At 33.3% G+C, this 25,822-nt stretch overlaps 1 protein-coding gene across 1 annotated transcript in view; it reads left to right on the top strand.

Annotated features, from left to right (window-relative positions):
- The window catches only part of KLHL1 (kelch like family member 1), a 402,166-nt gene that overhangs the window by 285,328 nt on the left and 91,016 nt on the right, over positions 1 to 25,822 (top strand). The window lies entirely within an intron of this gene.

The raw sequence follows: 25,822 nt of genomic DNA, 5'->3' as shown, positions 1-25,822 counted from the left end.
GAAAATGTAATGTGCCAGTCACATGCTGGCTGAGAGCAATATCATGAAGAACAGAGTTTCTTTTGAGGCATTTAGAATCTCATATGTAAGCCCAACAAATAAATAGCTATACATAGTGGCAGTTATACTTTAGAAACTTAATGGTGATTACCAATTAGGCCCTTCAGAAGGAAGTGAATGATTCATTTAAAAGTTGAACACATACATTTGAAGGTTTTATTCTTACTTTTCTATAGTTTGTGGAAAATATTCCATGAATATTTGTCTTCAGCTTGTCTTATGTGATACACAAGACAAATACAACTGCCATACATTTGTGTCTGGTAAGTGATATAATTATCTGCTATATATGAATATATATATATATATATTTTTTTTTTTTTTTTGAGAGAGAGAGAGAGCATGAGCTGGGGGCAGGTAGAGGGTGGAGTGGGACAGGGACAAAGAGAGACTGTTTGCTGAGCAGGGAGCTAGATTGGAAGTGGGGTCCAACCCAGGACCCTGAGCCAAAGGCAGACTCTTAACTGACTGAGCCACCCAGGTGCCCTAATCCACAATATACATAGTTGACAACAAGAGACTATACATACATGTTTGATCCCTATTGAAGAACTTTGTTATTAAAGAAATAGAAGGAAACAACAAGGGATGCCGGGGGGGCTCAGTTATTTAAGTCTTCAACTCCTGGTTTTGACTCAGGTCATGATCTCAGGGTTCTGGGATCAAGTCCCACCTTCAGGTCTATGCTCAGTGGAGTCTGCTTGTCTCTCTCCCTCTGCCCCTCCCATACTCTCTGTGTGTCTCTCTCTCAAATAAATAAATAAAATCTAAAAAAATAAAAATTTAAAAAAGGAAGCAACTAAACTTACTTCACCATTGTTAAGTGAAATCCCAATATAGCAGCTAAAAGAAAACACTTTAAGTATTAATCGGGAAAGACATATAATTCCATATTTTTGTCTGTCATGAATATATTTTGTGGCCATTACGTGGTTTTCACTAGTCTAATTTTTTGAGAAGTTTACTTTCTGTTTACTGGGACATTGATTTTTAGTAATCATCGCATTAAATGAGCACTAGAGAATTTCTATTTCCATTTACATATATTTTGTACATATGATATCTATGTTGTATATTATGTATATACAAAACTGTCAGTTAAAGGGAGTAAATAATTTGTTGCTTTAGGAAGTGGGGAAATGGTTTCATCTCTCTTTCCCTCCTTCTCTCCCTCCATTTTTTGCTGATCCTGTAATATATGTCATTACATAAAAGAACATGTCAGACATTTTCAAAAAGTGTGGTTCAAATCCCTTTTTTTAAAGCAGTGAAATAGAAAATATCAGATACAAATCTGATAAAAATCATTAGAACTTATACTAAAATTCTGAAGAAATTTTTCAAGCTAAGAAAACAAATCTAGTAACCTATACTCGTGTTGTCCTTATGACAGTAATAAATATCAAATGACATACACCACATGACATAGTCATCTCTTATAGCAGAAGAATGCAAACTTTATTTTAACCTTATAATATGTTCATTGTATCTGTAAAAATAAATACCCTGATTTCCACGGCTTTCAATAAACATACACAAGTCTCAGGTTTTATAAAAGGTAGTGGTTTAATAATAGTTACCAAATTTTAAAGTCAAATGAGTGAAATTCATTTTGAAAGAAACTATTCTACAGGAAGAATGCCCATACAAGATCAATTCCACTTGTAAATCTGCACATAATATTTTTTTTCTAAAGAAAAAAAAAAGAAAGGCAAGAAGAGAAGAAAAAGGGGAAAGGAGTAGGAGGGGTAAGAAGAGGAAGAGAAGGAGAAGGTAGAGGAAGAACATTTATTGAATCTGGCTTGCCTTTAATTAGTAGTGAATAATAAGCATAAATTAAAATGGACAAAATTACTATGCCATTAGAGAACCAAAGAACATAACTAAATTTGAATTTTTAAATCTGGTGACTTCAAATTGTTTTAGCACAAAAGAATATGAGACTAGGGAGTCTACTGGGTTAACCTGTTGCCAGCGTTTGAATTTCTCAATGCAGTTTTTTTTTTTTTTTTTTTTTTTTTTTATCTTAGGGATTCCAAGTCTCACTCTAGATTTGAGTAATACCAACAATTTATTTATTGTTGCACATATTCAATAAGTTAGAGGCTTAAAAGAATGTGATAATATAGGAGGTCTGAACAGATATTCCAGTTTAAATCAGCAATACAATGGAAAAAATTATTTGAAGGAACATTTAAGAAATTTCACCATATCCTTAGTCCTATGGGAATGAGATATTACTATCCCATAAACTTAGCTAAAAATCTAATACTTAATATCAAACCTCAGAGAACCCATTTTTCCTAATGAAGCAAAAATTTATAAAAGCCCAGTGTTTCAAGGGATTTAAAGAGCAAACAGAACATTTTCACAGTAATCCCTCCTATTTGTATCATGCTTTTACTGCTTTAATAGTGCTTTCTATACCTTATTAGCTTTTATCTTTAAATAGGCATTAAGATTTTATCTTAAAATTGTGTTTTCTTAGAAGGTAATGAGGAAAAGGGAATAAAATGTGAAAAAGAGAGAGAGAGAGAAAGAGAATAACCCAAAGAAAAACAGCAAAAAATTGAAACTTACTTGGCAAGATTAATTTGAAAATGAATACAATACATAACACTTGTTGTTTTTTTCAATTATTGACATATTCATATTGTGCCTTATAAAGGGCTGTATAAACATTTTGTTGGAATTCCTCTTTAGCTAGATGATTACTGAGATTCAGATGATATCAAATGAGGTAGATAAACTATAGACACAATCTTCCACAGACATGAAAATTCAGAGCACTGGCCTCTCCTCTCTCCCTTCTTATAATCATATTTATAGGCATTCAGTGCTGATGCGAATCTTTTGCACATCTATTTTGTGCCAGGTTCTGCATTAAGAACCTGTGTACCATGGTGAACATTATGAATATAACCCGTACCTTGCAGAGCTACCAAGTTAATCTGGGAAAACAAATAATAAACAAAATATTTACAAAATGAATGTTACAAGAAGGGAATGGCAAGTAGAATGAGTATAATGCCCTTGGAGCAACCCTGGTCTAATCTAGGAAAGTTGGAATGGAAGCATGGTCTTGGTGGTAAATTCCAGACTCTAGGTATATCAAATGTGAAGGTTTCTAATTGAGAAAAGTGACATCTTCAAAAGAAAAAAAAAAATGGAAAGAAACCCCTATGACTGAATTATGACCAGTAGGGAAATGAAAGCCTGGTGGTTAATGGAGGAGAGACACAGTGGGCTTCAGTGAGAGACTTTACAGGATCAATTCTGACTTGAAACTACAGAGGTTTTAGAAGGCTGATGATGTTCCTAGTGGAGAGAGCAGTCTTTGAAATCAGAGAGATGCCCATTCAAATCCAGGGGTTTCACTTAAAATCTCTAGTATAGAGATGGGTGGCTTAGTGGGTTAAGCCTCTGCATTCGGCTCAGGTCATAATTTCAGGGTTCTGGAATCGAGCCCCACATCGGGCTCTCTGCTCAGCAGGGAGCCTGCTTCCCCCTCTCTCTCTGCCTGCCTCTCTGCCTACTTGTGATCTCCCTCAAGTAAATAAATAAAATATTTTTTAAAAAAACACATTATTATAAGAATTAGTATTTGTTCTACTATGAATTGAGAAGTGAGGAGACATAAAACTAAATATGATTTTTAAGAAGCAATATATACAAGCTGTTTTTATAAGGAGAACGATTTTCTTTAAATGTTGTCATCTGAAATCAAATGTGGATTTAAATCAATGCAGTACACTATACTGATCAATTTGTTGCTTTTTTGGTAAGACTTTTGTTACAAATCACACTAATCATAAATATTTTAGAAGGTTGATTTAAAGGTAAAACTAGGGATGTCTGGGTGGCTCAGTTCGTTTAGCGGCTGCCTTCGGCTCAGGTCATGATCCGAGGGTCCTGGGATCGAGTCCCACATCAGCTCCTTGCTCTGCAGGGAGCCTGCTTCTCCTTCTGCCTCTAGGCTGCCACTCTGTCTGCCTGTGCTTGCACTCTGTATCTCTCTCTCTCTCTCTCTCTAACAAATAAATAAAATCTTTAAAAAATAAAAATTAAAAAAAATAAAGGTAAAACTGATCACTTTCAAGTGCTTAGATTGACTTAACACTTATGTGTGCTTCGTGTAAACTATGAAATAAAATTTGGTGGTAGTGATTAATAGAAAATATTTGCATCAAAATATTGTTATTGGATTCATGTTCTGATATTGACTGTTTATTAGACAATTCCTTAGAAAAAGGAATGGTTTGGTTTTGTTTTGATCCAAACAGTACTTTCTTAGAGATAACTTCATTCTACTAAAGCATGAATTGAAAATCTGATAAATATATAATAGTATAGATAAGAAAAATCGGCTTATAACTTAAGTACAATCATTGTTAACAGAGTGACATATTTCTTTTCTCAAATTTCAATGTACATGTGTGTGAGTGTGTACAGCCCTAACTATATATCTACATTTATATAGAGACATACCTATTAACATTTGTCTTCATAAAATCTCTGTGATTGTCTAGATAGGTATAACATATAAGTATATGTGAATTTATTAACCTTCTTAAAATTGTTATTCTTGTTGCTTTTACTCATTATTTATATGTGTAAATTTATATTTTATTAACATTTTAAAATACATCATATCAAGAATCTTACTAATTCTTATTCACATGGAAATCCCACAGTTTTTTTGAGCTTAAGCTTAGTATTAAACTGTTGGTGGAATTCAATGCTTTTTTTCTGTAAATAATGCCATCATCAGCATCCGCATGCATCAGGAGTTCTTCCTAACCTTTGAGTGTTCTTTATAAAGATTACAAAATGAAAAATTATTGGGTGGGAAGGTAAAGCTGTTGTGACATATGAGCTAATATCTTTCCAGAAAGTTTATAAGAATTTATAGTACCACTAAATTATAGAGTAGTACCAGTTTAAGTGTCTTCTCAACCAGTTCTTTGCCTTAAAAAAACTTATAAAAATTTTCAAACATAACAATAGTAGAAAAAATTATACAATGAAAATTACCATTTCTTGCCTCTTCATTTATAACCCTCTTAATAGTGAAAGTGAGTTTTTGTATACTGAATTTTTATGTATAAAATCATTTGTAGAATGATATAGAAGGACAGATTCCTCTTTTCTAATTATTATCAATTTTATTTCAGTATTTTGAGCTAATTGCCTTTACTATATAGTAGAAAGTCCAGTTTACAGTGTGAAACTTTAATTTTCTTTAAGAAGAAGAATGCTAATATTTTACAAATTTGCTATAACAAGTAATACAGCATTACTTAGGAATTTCTGGAGGAATGACTCCTCTTGTATATTAAAATATATGTAGATTGTGGATAACATTAAGTTGTCTCTCAAAGAGGATTTATGTTCCTTTTGGCAGACACTCCTGAGTAAAAGGAAAACCCTTCCTCCAATTCAGGATTTGATGATTTGAGACTATGATGTAATATTTGTGAGAGCTGCTTTATTCCTGGTTTCTTTCCAGTCTGTATTTAAAAGCCATTCTTCCATGGTGGGCCCTAAATACCCTTTTATTTTCAGAAGGATGAGCTCTAACTCATTTTTAGCATTCAGGTTCCTCTTCTGCCTGGATTTCAGGTATGTCTTAGGGCTCAGCAAATGCACAGAGAAAACAAGCAACAATGCTCTGTCATGCTCTTTTTTGAGTCTAAGATTGTAAGGGCCTTGGTTGTCTAGAACTGCAATTAGGGTCTTCCCACTCCAGGAGATTCCCAAGAAGCCTGAACCCATGAGTATTGCCATGGCCCTCAGCCTCAAGGGGCTTGTGAATCAACATCGTAGTTAAAACTAGAGGCTCCTGTGGATTTGTAATTTCAACAATTCCCATTTCTGAAAGTTCTCTCTTTTGCTTGAGACTTATAAAATAATTTTTTATATTCTCATCTTATTAATGTTTTATTTTCACTGATTAGTTACTTAAATGTTTTACATATTTAACTTATATCCTGTAATGAGTAATTTCAACATCTAAAGTTTGAGTGTCTAAGCCTGTTGTCTGTTGTTTCTGAGAAGTCTCATTTTTGTTAGTTTGGTTCTTTTTTGTTGGTTAATATTATTTTGAAGTTATAGTTAATTTCATCTGCTTTGGGGACCTGTGGGGGACCTAATTTGGGTATGCTTTTGTCTAGTGAGGATGAGTTAGCTTCAGCCAAGAACCAGGGGCACCACTGACATGGGGCAAGTCAGCCCTCTTCAAAGCTCCAGACTTCATGTAAAGTCTCTGGTTATCTTCTGCTTCATTTTAGGTCCCAGGCAAGTGACGTTGATCCTTTCACAAGCATAGACATCTGCCCCAGGGAAGTGCTGACTTCTGTACTCCATTAGCTCTCTACCAGGTTTTACTTCACTGTTCTTTCAGCTACTTGGTTGTGCCCTTGTAGTTTTTTCTCACTCTCATTTAAATCCAGAAATGCAAAAAAAAAAAAAAAATTATGTTATTGTTGTAATTTGCCCAGGTTGTATTGGTGTTATGATTAGAGGGCACAATAGCATGTCTTCTCTTCTCCAATAAAGAGAAGGCACCTTTCTGTTTTCAATTTAGATTTTTTTTCCATAGATTATTTCACTTGTTTTATGTCCTATCCTTTATGGAATATATTTTATTTAGAATTCAACTATTGGCAACCTGACTTTTTCCTCCCTTTCACGTATTTATAAAGTTGATCATCAACATATCCATGGTTAAATAATTCTTGAGTATTCACCAATTTGGCAATACTATTGAAATATAACTTTAAAATCTCTAAAATAGAGATTATAATTCTAACTCGAAGTATTAAATTAGATCCTGTAATAAATTAGAAGAGCTCTGATACAATGTAGATGGTGACTCACTAATAATTTGATCAAATCCCCCCACATTCTTCTAATAGAAAATGTAACTAAAATTCATACCAGAGCTTAATTAGATATTGATACATGTCTTGGTTCTGAAGGATCATTAGCAAATATTCAGAGCTACAAGTTTAAATTTAAATTAATAAGTTTATCTGTTCTAATATATTAACTCCCTTTCCTGGTTTATAAGCAAACTGGAGAAAGGAATTTCTGGTGGTTTTTGTTTTGTTTTGTTTTGTTTTGTTTGTTTGTTTGTTTGTTTTTAGAGAGTGGGGAGAGGTGTGGAGGGGCAGAAGGAAATAGAGAGAATATTAAGCAGGCTCCGCACACAGCATGGAACCCAACAAGGGGCTTGATCTCACTACTTGATATCATGACCTGAGCCAAAATCAAGGGTCTGATGCTTAATGGACTAAGCCATCCAGGTACTCCCAGAACTTTACCTTTCTAACTTCAGGTACATTGTTACTTCTAGTGTGCTTTCAGCAAATATCTGCCATATTTAAATTACAACTTATTTAACTGATCTTAATAGATATCCAAAATGATCAAATCTCATACGTACATACATATGAAGCATTAAGTTTTAAGTGTAACATTGATCAATATAATCTTTGTATTGATATGAAATTCTCCTTTATTCATAATCATTTGAGGATCTGAAAAACAGACTATAAGTAGAAGATTGCTATTGCAATCTTGAAACAGAAGACAGTATTATGAATCTCTGTCTCCAGTAACTGAACATTTAGGAATGATAAAATCACTTCATCAATGATGTATTTTCAATACCTAATTCTAAGAACCACCATATATAAATTTCACTTACTTTGTACAACAAACTTGTTGACAATATATTCCTGATCATTTGATTTTAACAAAAGTTCAGAAATATTTTTAATTTCTACCTTTCACTAAGTATGTTTAGGTAGAATTTAAATGCAGAGATCTGTGTAATTCTGAAATCTGTGTTATGTCTTCTACCTTTTGCCCACATTTAACCTATTAATGATGAGCTGTGCTGAAAGTGACTTTTTTAAATGCCAGTATAAAAGCCTGACATACTTTTAATTCTTAGTATGTGATGTTTCATTAGGATTTTACTGAATGTTAGGACTAGTTCTCTGGAGAACACATTAGGAATATAAGAAAGCGTGCAATTGAAAATATAAAATATTCTCTATTTATTTCTCTTTCATGTTTTGTAAATTAGTTTTGATGCACACAGAATTATAAATATTTTAACTATTTCCCCTTAATTTAAAATTCTCTATTTGATCAATTTCTCATAAGCTTTACATTTCAATAACATATCTTCAAAATGTAATACAGACATTTAATAAGAATTCGGACTGTATTTTAAATTTTATTCTAAGGATAGGTATGGAGAACTATTAAACTTGTATTTTTAAATAACAAAAACATGCATTTGCTTTATCTCCAGAAAACCTATATACATGAAAACAAATCTATAAGGTTCACATTTCATATATTGTGATTAAGATTTATTTGACAGAGAGAGAGAGCTCACAAGCAGGGGGAGCAATAGAGGGAGAGGGAGAAGCAGGCTCTCCACTGAGCAGAAAGCCTGATGCAGGATTTGATCCCTGGACCCTGGGATCATGACCTAAGCAGAAGGCAGGCACTTAACTAACTGAGCCACCCAGGTGCCCTTCGTATATTGTTTTTAAAATAAAAATTTCTTATTATAAGTGTTTCAAATTATTCTTTTTTATTTAACTTTTAGGTCTATATTATTTCTTCAAAGAATAAGTTATCCATGTGAATAGAGCAACTTCCAGATATGAAAAGTAAAATTCTTACTTTTCTGTGACTTTGTAACACATGGTATAATTATTAAACAAAAGCTCTATGATTCAGACAAGGTGATTATATTTCCTACTATAAAAAAAATCATTAATATCCTGTCTAGAATACATCCTGTCAGCAATATTTCCATCTAATGTGGCTTCAAATGTCTGTCATCAGAATTGCTCTGCCTTCCATAGCTAATCAGTTATCAGAGCCTGTCTGATTTACATCAGCATTTCCACTACATTGGTTGAAGCTTTATCGCCTTATGCTTGCAGATCTGGGGTAACACATGTGCTTCTCAAATGAAGTTTTTTTTTCTTACAACGTATAAATGAGCTACATAAAGATCTTCCTACTTCCGGTCTCTCTCCAGCTCACTACGGGCAAATCAATTAATCCTGACTTCTAGCATAATCACTAAAATGCAAAATGATGATGATGATGATGATGATGATGATGATAAATAAAAATAAAAATAAAAAGCTCCATTAGTCCCCATCCTCCAGGTAGAGCCCATTCTTTATCAGTGCATTTATCCTTCACTGTCTACCATTTCAGATTTAACCAACAGGTTTTTCCTATTTTATCTCCATCAAAAATGTCTTGATAGAATACCTCTAATCTTTATCAAATTTCACAACTCATTTCCTCAGTGTTGAAGCTTTACACTAGTTGCAGTATGGTCCATACATAAACATTGCCTTTTGTTTCAGTGTCTTACTCTTTCATCACCCCTTCCTTCGTTTGTCTAACCTTACTTCACTATCTGCCCACCCCTTAGCTGCATATTGTCCATCTTTTGAAATGTTGCAGCATTACGTGCTTACCATTTTTATTACACCAATCCAGCTACATTGAAAACATGTTTTTAATTATTTTATTTTTCCCCAAATTTTATAAGATTTTTGAGCACATAAAAGTTAAAAGAATCATAAAGTGAGCATCTATATACTCAGCCAATTTTACAGTTAATTGTAAGCTCATCCATCAAAGTAGTTTTAGACATAGATACACTTTATCCTAAAAACACTGGCATACTCAGTATTAACTAGATTTCAATATATTTTAGAGCTTTTAGGTAAAATTAACATATACTAAAATGCATAAATCTTGTGTATCCCTCAATGGGTTTTGCCAAATATATGTATCTATATAATTCAAACCCCTAACAAGATTTAGAACATTACCATTACCCCCAGACAGTTCCCTCATACCCCTTTTAATTAGGCCCCAGCTTCTACATCTCCAGAAAGAACCACTCCTTAAAATTTTTTTCACCTTAAATTAGTTTGGCCTATTCTTGAACTTCATATGAATGGAATCACACATTTCATACTCTTTAAGGTTTCTATGAAACAATATAATATTTTGATGATTCATCCAGGAGGTTGGATATACCAATAGTTCTTTCTTTTTAATTATTTAATAATAACTGTTTATCCATTTTCCTACTGATGAGCATCTGGGATCTTCTCAGTGATAGCTATTACAAATAAGTCTGCTGTCAACAACCATGTACAATATTTTTGCAGCCACTGCACATTTACGTTTGAGATACATAAACTGCTATTATGACTCAAGATTTGCAAAAAAAAGTATGTAAAACATCTCTGAAAATGTTTCCTTCTTGAAAACTACATAAATATGTGACTAAATAAATCACAAAAAGTGCTGTTTTCATAAACTACATAAATATGTGACTAAATAAATCACAAAAAGTGCTGTTTTCATTATGCCGAAACCTATTTGCTTTTTCATGGTTTGTCTTCTACTAATAATAACATTTCACATGTGCAACCTGGGCTTTTTGACATTTTTTTATGAATATGAAAGATTACTTGATATACCAGAATTACAGGATGTAATTCTACTTAATGTCAAAGCTTTTGAAGAAGTTTATGTTAGTTCTGTTTTGTACTCAGGTAGTCTTGATGTATGATTTTGATGAATTCTTTTAAGACCATACAGCATTAATGTGGTTTAGAAATACAAATGCACATTTGTAGATAATGGTCTATACACATAATGATATATCCACCAAGAGGTGATTTAATAGCAAGAGTAAAATGCATGAATAAACACCAAAGGGGATAGGCACATTTAACTGATACTATTACAAAGGAGTCATATTAACTATACATATTACTCAAGGAATCCAACCATACCTGCTGAGAGAGGGAGATAATAATTTCAATGATGAGGGTATTGTCAATTTCAATTTCTGTCAAGTAAGCATGAGATGGGAAAAGTGAAGGTTGATACCTCAGAAATCCCCAATATCTGTGTCATGTGGGAGTATAGTTGTACAGCTAATTAACTACTTTTTTTAACTATTAAAGAAAATTATAAACAAAAAATTGAATATTCCATTTTCTATCAAAAACAAAATACCAAACCAAAAATAAGTTTCCATACTAGTATTAAACTTTTGAAAATATAATTATATATTTTTGTAAGTACATACTACACATATGCATGTGCACATATTCATGGGAGCCCATATTAATGTACATTTACTAGAAATGTAAGGGGTTTTCAAAAAAACCAATTTTAATTATTTTAACACTTGCGGCTTACCTACAGACTTCAAGACCTCACTCCTCACCAACAACTCCAAATACCTTTTGGTACATGACATTTACTAATTTTGGTAAAACTGAAACAGAGCTGTGTGAGCTTTATGATCTTTAATAAGATAAGTAAGTATTCCAAATATTGGTGTCCCTACATATAGAGAGTGAGAATTATTTTACATATTTATGAGACACTGTGAGAAATATCAACGGGAACACATGCAAAAAACAATTGATTCAATAAGTGATGGTGGGAGTAGTATTTTGAAGTGTTATATTTATTCATTGACGGTAAATTTTTGTTCATAATTAAACCACTGGTGTTGAGGCATTTAAGGTTCATGGAACAAACCCAACCCTAAGTAGTTAACTAAGTAACATCATAGTAGTAAGCTTCTGACTTCTAGACTAAGCTTCTTTTAAAAGGAAGTTTATATGAAAAACATGAGTTCACTTATAAAAGCATATAGCTATGCTTTTGAATCAAAACTTGAATGTCAGTATTAATTTAATCTTTATCCAGATAAGAGTTTAAAAACTGATTTATTCTTTACTATAAGGATAGTAAAATTAAGTATATTTTATAGCAATTATACACATGAATTATTTTCACATATTATACTATTTTTAAGCTTTACTTGATCTATTGTTATAAGATTCCAGTTAAAGATATTTTTGTTGTACATAATTCCAATTTCCCTTTAAGTTTCTTGTTTACAAGAATCTCTATAGGCAGTCATTGCCAATGTCTACCTCTGAAGCATGGACATGAATAAATAACAGTTTCATATATTTGGCGGTCTAATTATAATTTTTATATAGGTGTTTACATTTTGGAAAGAATATGTGATTTTTCTGATAATTCTGCTCATATTGATTTTTCTCCTACATAAGGAAAAAACAGATTTAGTTTTTTTTAATCTTTGCCTCAATTATTGGAAAGTATTAATTATGAAATTAGACTGGAATTGTCTCCCTTCTATAGCTGGTTCTTCAGCATTTCTTAGGTTCTCAGATGACCAACTCACTCTTTTTGAATTATCTAATTCTGCTACAAGTATTCATATTAACTTTTTTTAAAAAGATTTTATTTATTTATTTGACAGAGATCACAAGTAGGCAGAGAGGCAGGCAGAAAGAGAGAGAGGAGGAAGCAGGCTCCCTGCTGAGCAGAAAGCCCAATTCGGGACTTGATCCCAGGACCCTGAGATCATGACCTGAGCCAAAGGCAGCGGCTTAACCCACTGAGCCACCCAGGTGCCCTTCATATTAACTTCTAATCACTGTTTTTAGTGCTGGTAAACTAAATAGTAAAGGTCTCTGGCCTGTTGTAGCTCAAATTATGTTCAGGAGGCAATAAACAAGCATACATGTTAGTATAAAATCACTCATATGATGACTAGTTATGGAGAAATATAAAGTGAAGAAAGCAGGATAAGGAGTATAGGCTGAAGGACCATGTTGCCATTTTATGATGACTGGCTGAGGGAGGCAGGCCACTCTAATGAGTTAGATCTGACACACACATTACTATATGGTAATTTGTTTTTTTTCCTTTAAAAAAATGTTTATTTGATTTATTATAACCAACAAACATTTGCCAAGGGCCATTTTCTCCAAATATTTCTATTATATTGGCATTCTAAGATCAAAGGTTGGCAAAAACTAAGGCCCACAGGCCAAATTTAGCCCTCTATCTGTTTTGTATGGCTTTGGTGTTTACATTATAAGCATTGAAAAGAATAATATTTAGTGATGCATTTAGTGAATATTTGCATTTTGTGAAATTCATATTTCAGTAGCTATAAAGTTTTATTGAGCCTCTCTCATTTGTTTGCCGATTGTTTGTAGCTGCTTTCATTCTATAATAACCATATGGTTACAACAAAGAGACCCATAAGGAGACCCACCGACTACATTTTTTACTGTCTGGCCCTTTATAGAAAAAGCTTTCCAACCCCACCTACAGAAGAAAATAAACCTCTCTACAGTATCTGTAGGAAACTTGTAGTGCCAAATGCCCCATTCCCTTGATCCACCTTTAAGGTATTGGCAGGTCGAATGGACAGTTTCTGTGCATGTTTACAAGGTTCCACCACAGGTGACCTCCTTGTCTCCCTGCTTATCTACGTAAGAGAGTTCTTTGTGGTATTGAGACCAAGCTCAGATTGCCTGGCCCTTGCACAGGCAGCCCAGTACTGAAAAAAGTATAGGATGGGGATAGAGCTCCAGAGGCAATCCACAACCAACAGGATATGAAAGTCTGTGATTCTACTGTAATTTCACTTTATGCTCCACTCATATCTTTCTTAGGCAATTCTCTCTTCAATTATCCTTTTTTCCCCCCTTTTAAATGACCGTGAGTTTATCACTAGGAGACAAAAAGGTGACACAACAGCCTGTGCATGAACTTGATAACAGAAATGCAATGAACAATCACTTGGCAAACTTGGAGATAAGAGACGTGATTGGTCACTGATCCTGATATATATCTGTTATTTAAGTAGTGATTTGTGCACTAAAGAGCTAGAAGCAAAGTTTGTGTTTTACGTAATTACTCACTATTAACATATTGCGGTATCTGAAATCTGTTGGGGGATTAGTGTTATTTAACTAAACCATGGTAACTAAAATTCATGCATATCAGAACCATGCAAAGCAAAGACTGTATTTGAAGAGATATTATAGAATCATGCTGCTCGATACAGAGAAATAGGACTTAAATGTCGGGGTGTGAGGTTGATGGCCACTGCAAGGTTGTTCTTGTAGGCATTAGTCTATGAAGTAGCAGTCCTCTTTAGCTTTGGCTGAAGGGGAATTAAGATTTTTGATAGGCACTGCTCTCTTCTTGACACAAAGCAATCACAGTGTGCTTTCCTATTTACAAGAACATAGCCGGTGAGCAGAGGTCCCTCTGACTTAGAGGAAGCCATGTATAAGAGACAACAGCTGACCCTGGAAAGATGGCAGAGTTGGGGCACTGACCCCTGCACAGTTGAAAATTCATAGATAACTCTTGACTTCCCCAAAACTGAATTACTAATAGCCCAGTGTTGACCAGAAGCCTTACCAATAACATAAACAGTCAATTTACATGAATTTTGTATGTGCATTATATTCTGTATTCTTATAATAAAGTAAGCTGGAGAAAAGAGAATGTTATTAAGAAAATCATGAGAGAGAAAATACAATTGCAGTCCTGTACTGTGTCAAATAAAAAGGAAAATCCACCTGTAGGTGGACCCACATAGTTCAACCCAGTGTTGTTCATGGGTCAATTATTTTAGTTCCAAAGAAAGAGTGAGCAGAGGGGTGCCTGGGTGGCTCAGTTGGTTTAGCATCTGCCTTCGGCTCAGGTCATGATCCCAGGGTCCTGGGATCGAGTCCCACATCGGGCTCCTTGCTCAGCGGGGAGCCTGCTTTCCCTCCCTCTCTGCCTGCCTCTCTGCCCACTTGTGATCTCTGTCTGTGAAATAAATAAAATCTTAAAAAAAAAAAAAAAAGAGTGAGCAGAAAGTTAAAAGCTCAGAATTTTCCAAATGGATATACTTTGGAGGTAAAAGAGAGAAAATAATAATAAAATTGAAGTATTATATATTCTGTTTATCATCTCACGCATGACAGCTGTGAATGATAAATGGAGACTAAAGGTAAGCAAATACACTGGTGACAAGATCACAGGAGCAGTGATTCTTCTCTTAGATCATGATAGACTGAGTGTCGTCTTTTATTTCAACATGTTTTCATTGCCTCCTTGTTGACGGCCTAGCTGCAGCCCCATGTCAATTATTGATTTTCATTAACAGCCAGGTGTCTGATCGATCAGACAGCCCTCCTTACATCTTTCATGTGAACAGAAAGAAAATTTTCTTAATGAAACTAATAAGAAGAATGTTGATTTAAAAAAACCTTAAAGGAGGAAAAATTATAGTTATAGTTAATTCTTAACTATAAAATAAAAACCTTAATTTCCTTAAGATTTTTTATTGAATCATTTGATTATAGAGTACATATTATTATGGCATTTAAATATTTAATGTGTCCCTTGGATTTTCATATATTTTTTTAAAAATTAAACTATCTAACTTTAGGGATAAGCTCCTGATATTTGTCTTTTTTATCCAAAGGACTAGAATAAAATTATTGAATAAAATTATTCAAAGAACTTGACCAGGTTATTTTATACTGAATTTGTCTCATCACACTGCATCATTATAAGCATTATTAAAAAGGAAAAAAAGAAAATGAAATTGGTAGAATTAACTATCTTGACCTGATTTTTACTTCCTTGGCTTGAGATGGACAAGCTTCACTATCAAGAGCTTTAAAATGAACAGCTTTTAAATACTGCAATTCTACAACTGGATAATTTTTAAAGCATTTAACTCAATAGTAATCATCAATGATTCACTTATAATTCTGTGTCAGAGAAACCTGAGCATTTGCAGTTAGGTGGGTGAAGTAACTTTAAAATACTGTATGACTTTTTCTGAAGAAAAGCCATAAAATGGGAGAAAGCTTATTCTTTCATTTTTGTCCTCTGAGTACAGCCCTACTTGATCTCTGCCTCAGTAACTTCATTCAGTCACTTTGGTTCTACTTCGGTACGTTTTCTTTGAACCTGAAGTATACCATTAGAGGTTTACTAATTCAAGGTCATCAGTCTGCACAAAATTATAGAAACAACTCAAAACTATGGATAACGTCATGTTAGCCTCAGCCTAGTTTGTTTTTCAGATACAAAGAATTGTCTTCTGGCACAGGTGTCTACTTAGTGGGCTGCTAGCAGATATTTAAGGGAAGAACCATACTTGCCCGAGGGTCTTGGGGAAAGAACAAAGTAAAGTCAAGGCATCAGCTTCCTTAACATTCTTTAAATTCAGAGATGCTTATGTGTTAGGTTAAATTCTGGTTGTTTATATCATTCTCAAGGAGCCTATGGACAAGGACTTTCAGCCCTGGAAGTACTGCTTTTTTGTTTGTTTGTTTGTTTGTTTTGTTACATTTCTATTTTAATTCCAGTTCGTTAACATACAGTGTTATATTAGCTTCAGCTGCACAGTATAGTGATTCAACACTGTGCCCACCACAAGAGCACTCCATAATGTTTAACCCCCATCTCCCCACTTCCCCCCTGCCCTGATGACCATCTGTTTGTTCTCTAGAATTAAGAGTGTGTGGAAGCCGTGTTCTTTATTGAAAAGTGAAAGAAGGCTCTTTCTGGTGAAAAGTGAATCACTAGTCAGTAAAGTCTCCTTTGAGAGCCCCATACTCAGAAAGAAAGCTTAGTGTTTAATATGTTATGTTCTTCTGGTTTCTTGGTTGTAACTTTTTTGGTCTATCCTCTGAGGATAAACCAGGATTAAAATTGTAAATCAAATTCTTCAAAATTTAGTCTGTTTATAACTTTATTTCTCCTTTTAGTAGTCATAGAACTTGAGCCACATCACTGTACATTTACAGATCTTTCTCTGAATGTGGATTGAATAATAAATTAGGGTATTATGGTAAAATGCCTACCATAAACATAACCATAAATTCTGGGGCACTCAGTACATTCTTTTTTTATCACTTTTCCTGTGAATATATAGCAAATGATAATAAATACATCTGTCTTCTAAATGTAGTCTCCTTTTGCAGATCCAAGGGGAGTAAGTTTGTGTGTGTTTGTACAGATGTTTCATACAAACCAAATCTTAATTCTCCAATGTGTGGCTCTTTCCTGGCAAAGAAGGGCTCCTCAGGGCTACTTTAAGTTACTTCTATGATAGAGATTTACAGAGAGTGAAAAGTGAGAGATTATTTATTTATTTACTTATTTACTTATTTTGAGAAGTAAGAGATTTAAAGATAAGTAGAAGTTGCTACACTTTCACTTAATGTGGTACTAATATAAGGCTTTACTTTAAATGAGCAAATATTAGGAGATCACAGAGAGTCTTCAATTAATACATCTTTTTAAAGTGGGTACTCATTTACGTAAAAGGCAAAAATACATTTCCCAAGGGTGCATAGTTTAAGTGGAGATCAAGAAAACCTCATGTTATTTTACTATACTTATGAAAAGGCATTTCAGTGACTGGTGTTTTTATTATACAGTCAATAATAGACTAGAATCCAATTGTCATGACATTCATTTTTCCTTTCATTCATTGATACCCACATTTTCAACAAAGGTTAGAAAAATTCTTATAGATATTTTATGGGAAGTATTAATTACGTCATGGGGTACTTGATAATCTAAATAGCAAGGATTTGGTTCATTTTGGCAAATGTTAGTTGTGAAAATAAATATTCAATTTGAAAATGTTAAACAAATGAGTTTATGTTTAATGAGTATTTATTAAAAAATGAAAAAACTATACTTGTAATAATGCTTTATATATATGTTCTTTTGCTATAAGGTTATTTTAAAATATGAGCTCTGTGCTGTAAAAAGATAGCTAAGTAATAGTGATAGAAATAATAACTACAATTTTGGATTATCTTTTTAAGTCTCTTTCCTATGTCATTGTTAGCAACAGCAAAAGCTGCTTTCATTTTATTTTTTAAGATTTTATTTATTTATTTGAGAGAAAGAACAAGAGAGAGAAAGCACAAAGAATGGAGGGTCAGAGGGAGAGGTAGGCTTACCACTGAGCAGGCACCCCTGATGTGGGACTCGACCCCTGGACCCCAGGATCATGAACTGAGCAGGAAGCAGTTGCTCAATGAACCGACGCACCCAGGCACCCTCATCAAAATCTTCTTTTAAAAAGAAATTAGGGGCACCTGGGAAACTCAGTGGGTTGAACCTCTGCCTTCTGTCATGGTGTCAGGGTCCTGGGATCAATCCCCACTTGAGACTTTCTGCTCTCTGCTCAGTGGGGAGCCTGCTTCCCCTCTCTTTGCCTGCCTCTCTGCCTACTTGTGATCTCTCTCTCTGTCAAAGATTTTAGAGATTTTAAAATCTGTTTAAAGATTTAAAAAATAAATAAATAAATAAATAAATAAAATCTTTAAAAAAAATTTAAAAAGAATATTTCAGTTACAGAGCTAAGACATATTTATGAAAAAATATTTAAAGTAGGAAGTTACAAATAAAAATTCAACTCTCCCCGTTTCCTAAATTTATAATATATTTTATTATACACACTCAGAACACACACACACTCACACCCTCTGCATCAATTTAATGTCAACCAGATGGTTTTGATGTCAATGTCAAAATTATTCATTTCTAAATCTGCTATAAATCTAATAAGGTTATTTATTAGAAGCTTAACTAAATCTTCTGATATTTATATGTTACTCATATCACTTTCCCATTAATCGCCTACTAATATCATTATCATATCACTATTTTTTTTAAGATTTTATTTATTTATTCAACAGAGAGAGATCATGAGTATACAGAGAGGCAGGCAGAGAGAGAGAGGGAAGCAGGCTCCCTGCTGAGCAGAAAGCCCAATGCGGGACTCGATCCCAGGACCCTGAGATCATGACCTGAGCCGAAGGCAGCGGCTTAACCCACTGAGCCACCCAGGCGCCCTATCATATCACTATTTTAATGTGTCTAATTTACTTCTTAATCTCTAAAGCCTTTTTATTTATCAAGGAAATTCACCCTTTGCTAGATTCATAAAAAGTTTTTGTTAATGTTCTCAGTCTTTTTGTTTTGTTTTGTTTCTTTTTTTTTTTTCGACTTGATGTAACTATTTTTTTATTCAGATGATTGGTAATCATATATATATATATATATATATACATTAATACTTAATTTTAACTTCTGGGTCATAGGGTTTTACCTCATGGATCTGAAGTCCACATAGAAGTAAAAATAAATCACCTATTTTTTAAATTTTTTTTTATTATTATGTTTAATTAGCCAACATATAGTGCATCATTAGTTTTTGATGTAGTGTTCAATGATTCATTAGTTGTGTATTACACCCAGTGCTCATCATCTGATTTTTTATCATCTGGGTTATTTAAGGTTTTATTAAAGTGTAATCCAGGACAATCTGCTTAAAATCTCCCTGTCTCTGTTAATGTGTGTGGAATCTTGAGAAAAGAACCATTTGATGGGTTCTGTGGCTTTGTGTCCTGGGCTTTAGTCACTGGTTCATCCCAAGTGCATTCCTGTATGAAGAGTAAGGCAGGAATCCAAGTTTGTTTATTTTTCTATAAAGGATAACTAATTATCTTAAAAACCTTTTTATTTATTTTTTTAAAAGACTTTATTTATTTATTTGACAGATAGATCATAAGTACGTAGAGAGGCAGGCAGAGAAAGAGAGGGGGAAGCAGGCTCCCCACCTAGCAGAGAGCCCAATGCAGGGCCCAATCCCAGGACCCTGGGATCATGACCTGAGCTGAGAGGAGAGGCTTTAACCCTCTCCTGAGCTGAGAGGAGAGGTTTTAACTGAGTCACCCAGGTGCCCCTTTAAAACCTTTTTAAATAATAAAATGTTTTCCATTGATTAAGACAGATTTTTTATTATATTATAAATATCAAGTGCATTAGGGTTATTTCTGGCTTTCACTTCCAATTCAGGAATACAGCCTTTTTCCTTTGTCATAAAGCACTTTGTCAGGTCATGATCCTCGAGTCCCGCATCAGGATCCCTGCTCAACGGGGAGTCTGCTGCTCCCTCTGACTTCTCGACCCTCTCATCATGCTCTCTCTTTTTCAAATAAATAAATAAAATATTTAAAAAGTGCATTTTTAATATTTACATTTGAATTTGCAGTGATACAAGCAAAAGTTCATAAATACCTTGTACAAAATATCATATTGTGATCATAGAAGATAATAATTCATATTTCTGCAAACAAGCCATCTGTTTAAATTAGTATGATTCTTTCTACTGATTCATATTAACATCTTTCTTTTTTTTTAATTTTTTTAATTTCTTTTCAGTGTAATAGTATTCATTATTTTTGCACCACACCCAGTGCTCCATGCAATCCGTGCCCTCCCTAATATCCACCACCTGGTGCCCCAAACTCTGACCCTTCCCCCGCCCCTTCAAAACCCTCAGATTGTTTTTCAGAGTCAATAGTCTTTCATGGTTCACCTCCTCTTCCAATTTCCCTCAACTCCCTTCTCCTCTCCATCTCCCCTTGTCCTCCATGCTATTTGTTATGCTCCACAAATAAGTGAAATCATAGGATAATTGACTCTCTCTGCTTGACTTATTTCACTCAGCATAATCTCTTCCAGTCCCATCCATGTTGCTACAAAAGTTGGGTATTCATCCTTTCTGATGGAGGCATAATACTCCATAGTGTATATGGACCACATCTTCCTTATCCATTTGTCCCTTGAAGGGCATCTTGGTTCTTTCCACAGTTTGGGGACTGTGGCCATTGCTGCTATAAACATTGGGATACAGATGGCCCTTCTTTTCACTACATCTGTATCTTTGGGGTAAATACCAAGTAGTGCAATTGCAGGGTCATAAGGAAGCTCTATTTTTAATTCCTTGAGGAATCTCTACACTGTTCTCTAAAGTGGCTGCACCAACTTGCATTCCCACCAACAGTGTAAGAAGGTTCCCCTTTCTCCACATCCTCTCCAAAACATGTTGTTTCCTGTCTTGCTACAAATTAACATCTTTCAATAAAGTTTTAATTCTTTTCTTTAAGTCTGGAATCTGTCTGGCTGATTTTTAGATAACTCACTTTTAGTGGTGTTATTTTAAATAGGTTCTTTACACAATCTAGGTGAATATAATTTTTTTCTAAAGAAATTACACTGATTTTTGCATTTTGCTTATCTGACTTGCCAACTTCTAAAAAAACTTAATTTTTTTCTAAGATTTTAATGGTGATAATTTTTAGTTATTATAGTGATTTTATGATTATTACATAAAATACAAAGAATAAAAATTATCTTCCATACTTTTGTTTCTCTTGGCTATGAATAAAACAGTTGGCATCCTTTGGAATTCTTGAACTGATTGAAATTAGTTTAAATTAAACATAATGCTAGATTTTTGAAATTTATATATCTACCTCAAAATCTAGCATTAAGCTTAATGAAAAATATTTACATTTTTATCTCTATTCATAGCTATGTATCAGTCTATCACCACTCATAAAAGGCTTATAATAAATTAAAAATGGACAAATGAGGAATTTTGTTGGTTTATTTGGCACATATGAAATTATTTTGATGATTAGGAAATGTTTACAATCCCATCCTTGTAAAACATAACAAACTACCTAAAAAGGAATGACCTATTTGCCTTTTAAAATTATTTTCCCTGCAGTGATATCTTTTATATGTGTAAGAATGTTATCCCAAAGCTATATTTTTCATAAGCATCTCGACACATGAAAGTCAATGAAAAGCTTATTCCATGAAAAATTCAAGAAATAAGTCATTCCTTATACTGCTATTTTCTTTAAAGCTTGAAGTTTTATATTGAAGTATCCTTAAAAAAAAAAAAACAAAACTCTTTGCTTGAAAATTTTTCCAATATGCTTCTCCATATTTATTGCTTCCTTAAAAAGAATACATCTGACATAATTTAACCTTTTCTGAATGATTTGATGGCATCAAGATCACTATCAGTGTTGGTGCCAAAGTCTTTAGGCGAAAAAAAATGTGTTTTTTGTTTAATAGCTGTGAATGAGTGTTCTATTTCGGTAAAAACATAATTTGTTCTGGTTTCTCCCTCACTGTCAGTTTTTGCTGCTTTCAATTGCTCCAGCTCACTCTCATTTGAGGTTTGTAAAAATTCTTGTGAGTCGGGTAACTGAGCTTATTAATATGGCATTAGAATTATAGTACAAAGGTTTTCTGAGAAGACCTGAGGGCGTTTCTGTTGAGTTGAATAAAGCAGCTTTATCTTCTTTCTAGGAGCTTTTTTGTGACATTATTTGTCAGTTTAGAGAACTATTATCATTTTATTCTGTGCTGTGCTCAAGGTATTTGAATTATAGACTTTGGAATAAGTCCTGCTATCAGTCATGCCAAAGTGGAAGGTACAAATATTAATTCCTGTTGTTCCCAATTTAATCACATATGACTGTATAATGAACAACTCTAAAGAGACCCAGTAATATCTTGAGCACTTTTTCTCAGTTGATATTTTGAGACAGGAGCCTGCTGTTTGTTTTGTCATGAGGAAAATACTTTTGTATTTACATTATATCTAATATAATGTTATGTTTATTCAATTTGGAAAACAAATACTTAATAAATTTTTAAAAATTCAAATTAAAACAAAGTATACTTTATTGCTGCTGTAACAAATTACCACAAACAGTAGTTTAAAACAACCCTCATTCTTTTAGCTCATGTCCTGTAAATCATAAATCTAGGATGGCATGTCTAGATTATATGCTCAAGGTCTCAAAAGGCTAAAATCAAAGTATTGGCTAGATTGTGCTCTCATCCAGTGCTGGAGGCCATTTTCCAAGCTCATTCAGATTGCTGACAGAATTTGTTTCCTGTGGTAGAACTGAGGCACTTCTTCCTTGCTGGCTGTCATGTGAGGGAAACTCTGGTCACCTAGAGGTTACCTCTATTCCTTCCATCTTCAAACCAGCTGCTGAAGTCCTGCTGATGCTTCAAATCTCTTTGACTTCCCTTTCTGCAACTAGCCAGAGAAATATCTCGCATTTTCAAGGGTTCATGTGACCAGGTTATCTTCCTAGATTATGGTGAACTGTGACAGCATAACAATCCAATGGAGTGATTTCTTATCACATTACCAGGTTCTGGGAAATAGGTCATTCAATCTCAGGAAAAGGCATTTATAAAACTCTTCCTTCAGCATATATTAAGTGCAATTAATTTGTCCTGTAACCAGGTCAAGTGGTAAAAAGATGTGTTTATCAGAGTGGGTTCTAGAGCCAGGTTAATACTGTGGGTCCACTAGTTATTATCTGAGACACACTGAGCACTTTACTAAAGCTTTTGCTGATTCATCTTTTCTATAAATTTGGCATAATAATAATAATACCTGTGTCATCAATTTTTAATAAAAATTAAATATACTTCTCATTTGGTTTCACTTACTTGTGGAGCATAAGGAATAACTTGGAGGACATTAGGAGAAGGAAAGGAAATGTGAATTGGGGTAAATCAGAGGGGGAAATGAACCATGAGAGACTGTGGACTCCAAGAAACAAACTAAGGGTTTTGGAGCACGGGAGATGAGTGAACTTGGTGGTGGGTATTAAGAAGGGCTCCTGTATTGCATGGAGCACAGGGTGTGGTGCATAAACAATGAATCTTGGAACACTGAAAAAATAAAATTAAATTAAAAAAATTAAATGTATTAATACATGTAAATCTCTTAGAGCATAAGAAGTACTCACTAAATACTATCTTAATGTTACTATCTTATTTTTAAGTCTACTCAAAACCCTTTACTCAATATGGACTTAACAACCATATTTCAATAAGACATGCATAATATGTTAGTAATCCTAAATAATATGTGCCATTATTTCCCTTGATGTTATGACTACTTTTTGCAGAAAATGATATTTCAGGAGTTATTTCAAATAAAGCAACATCAAAACTTTATATTATTTTAAAGGCCAGGCACCTTGCCCTTACCTAATACAGAGTATATGTTAAGTAAATTATAAAGTATCTAAAAATATACAGAAATATATGTAGTTTAATACCATAAATATAGTCTCAAAAATAACTGTCATTTTATTTCATATTATTATATATGCCAAGAATGAGATTTATCTTTGAATTATGTAACTTCATTTAGTTAGGAAATTTTACAAATTGCTTTATATTCTATAGTTTTAGCTAAAACTAATTAGCTGACTTTAAGCAGACTATTCTACATTAAATAGGAATAGTCTGCATTAACTCAGATTATATATGGGTGAGCCCAATGTAACCATAAGAATCAATGTCTGAGATGCAATGTTGCTGGCTTTGGAGATGGAAGAAAAGGTCATAAGGAATACAGATAACCTGTGGAAGACAAGAAAGGAAATTCACATCTTCCCTAAAGCCCCTGTGAACTCTTTGATTTTAGCACAGTAGGACCTATTTTTAACTTCTGACCTCCAGAGCTATAAGATAATAAATGAGTACATTTTTTAACCTACTAAGTTTGAGGTAATTTTTCATAGCAACCATAGGAAATTAAAACAGTAATCTGAAAAATTAAGACAAGGGTATATTCTATTTCTGACGTAACAACTTTAGGATAAAGTGAGTAGCTTACCTTTGAAGACTCAGTTAGAGGGAAAACACTATAAAACTAAAAAATCCTGCTGTATGTTGTGATTTAAGTCATATCTAGCTTTTTGGATATGATTTTGAAACTCAGATCAAATATTCACTTCCCTTTTGAATAACACTTTTTTGGTTGCTTAGAAGCCATTAATTTCACACATTACCAACTATTTTCTCTTAGAAGGATAAATAGACCTCAAATTACCTGCAAAGATTTTGACCAAGGTTTGGGACATTATGAAAAGTGCAGTTGTACAAATACATACTTTCTTGCCTACCTATACCTCCAAAATATGGGTCTCATGGAACTGGGCTCATTAGGATTAGGTTATACTATTTCCTCTACTATCACTTGTCAAGATTAGTCATAAGAGAGAGGTACTTCCATATAACTTAATTTTTAATTAGGCATTCATGAAATCCCAATGTTATCAAGCTTTGAGAATTTAGATGACTTTGAAATTATTCAACAAATTAGTTCACCTTGGAATTTTGATTTGTTCATCATTGAATAAAACATTAAATATAAAATATAGTAAATACACTTAGGCCTAAAATAAACACTTATTTAAATAATTTTTCCTATGTAACTAAATAGTATAAATAGCTTTTATGAACATTACAATTTATTTTTATTCCAATAATAATAATTTAATAATTTTCATATTTAGTTATTTGGAAATTAGCTCACTTTTAATATGATTAAAAACAGATTTAATGCATCTAACCTAATATCTAAATTATTACTTCTTTGTTACTTTGAATAAAAAGGGAGCATATATTGTGTCATTTTTACTTCAGTTAGCAAAACTTCTACCATGCTGTTCATATTTGTTTAGTTCAGTGCCGGTTACTCTCTAAACAGTAAATGAGTCCCCCTGATGAATGCTTTCCCTAGTTTGTAAAATTTTATTATATTACAAGTAAAAGAGATCCTTATTGAATAAGTGAAAGTACACAAGTATGTTGACTCCCTTTGTAAGGAAATCTAAAAACTTTGGTGAACATAAATCTGAACATTAAGAACAAACACTGAACAGCATGATTAGTGTTTGTTAGCTATATCTTGTCATATAAACATTTGTGAATTTGTTTAGGGCAGACATTTTTAATTGAAATGTGTAAATGAATCCATGAAAACATATCTAATCAGCAAGTTAACTTATTTCTTCTTTCAATTTCTATATTGCTATCAGATTTATTTCATTTCTCAAATTTATGTATAAAAATCTTTTATGAAAGATAAGCTATTTTATTTAGAGACTATAACATGTTTGATAAGGATAGA

This window comes from Mustela nigripes, chromosome 15 (genome assembly GCF_022355385.1).
Source record: "Mustela nigripes isolate SB6536 chromosome 15, MUSNIG.SB6536, whole genome shotgun sequence".
NCBI classification, from domain to species: domain Eukaryota; kingdom Metazoa; phylum Chordata; class Mammalia; order Carnivora; family Mustelidae; genus Mustela; species Mustela nigripes.
Note: the sequence above shows the minus strand (reverse complement) of the source record. Positions and strands in the feature narration are given on the sequence as shown.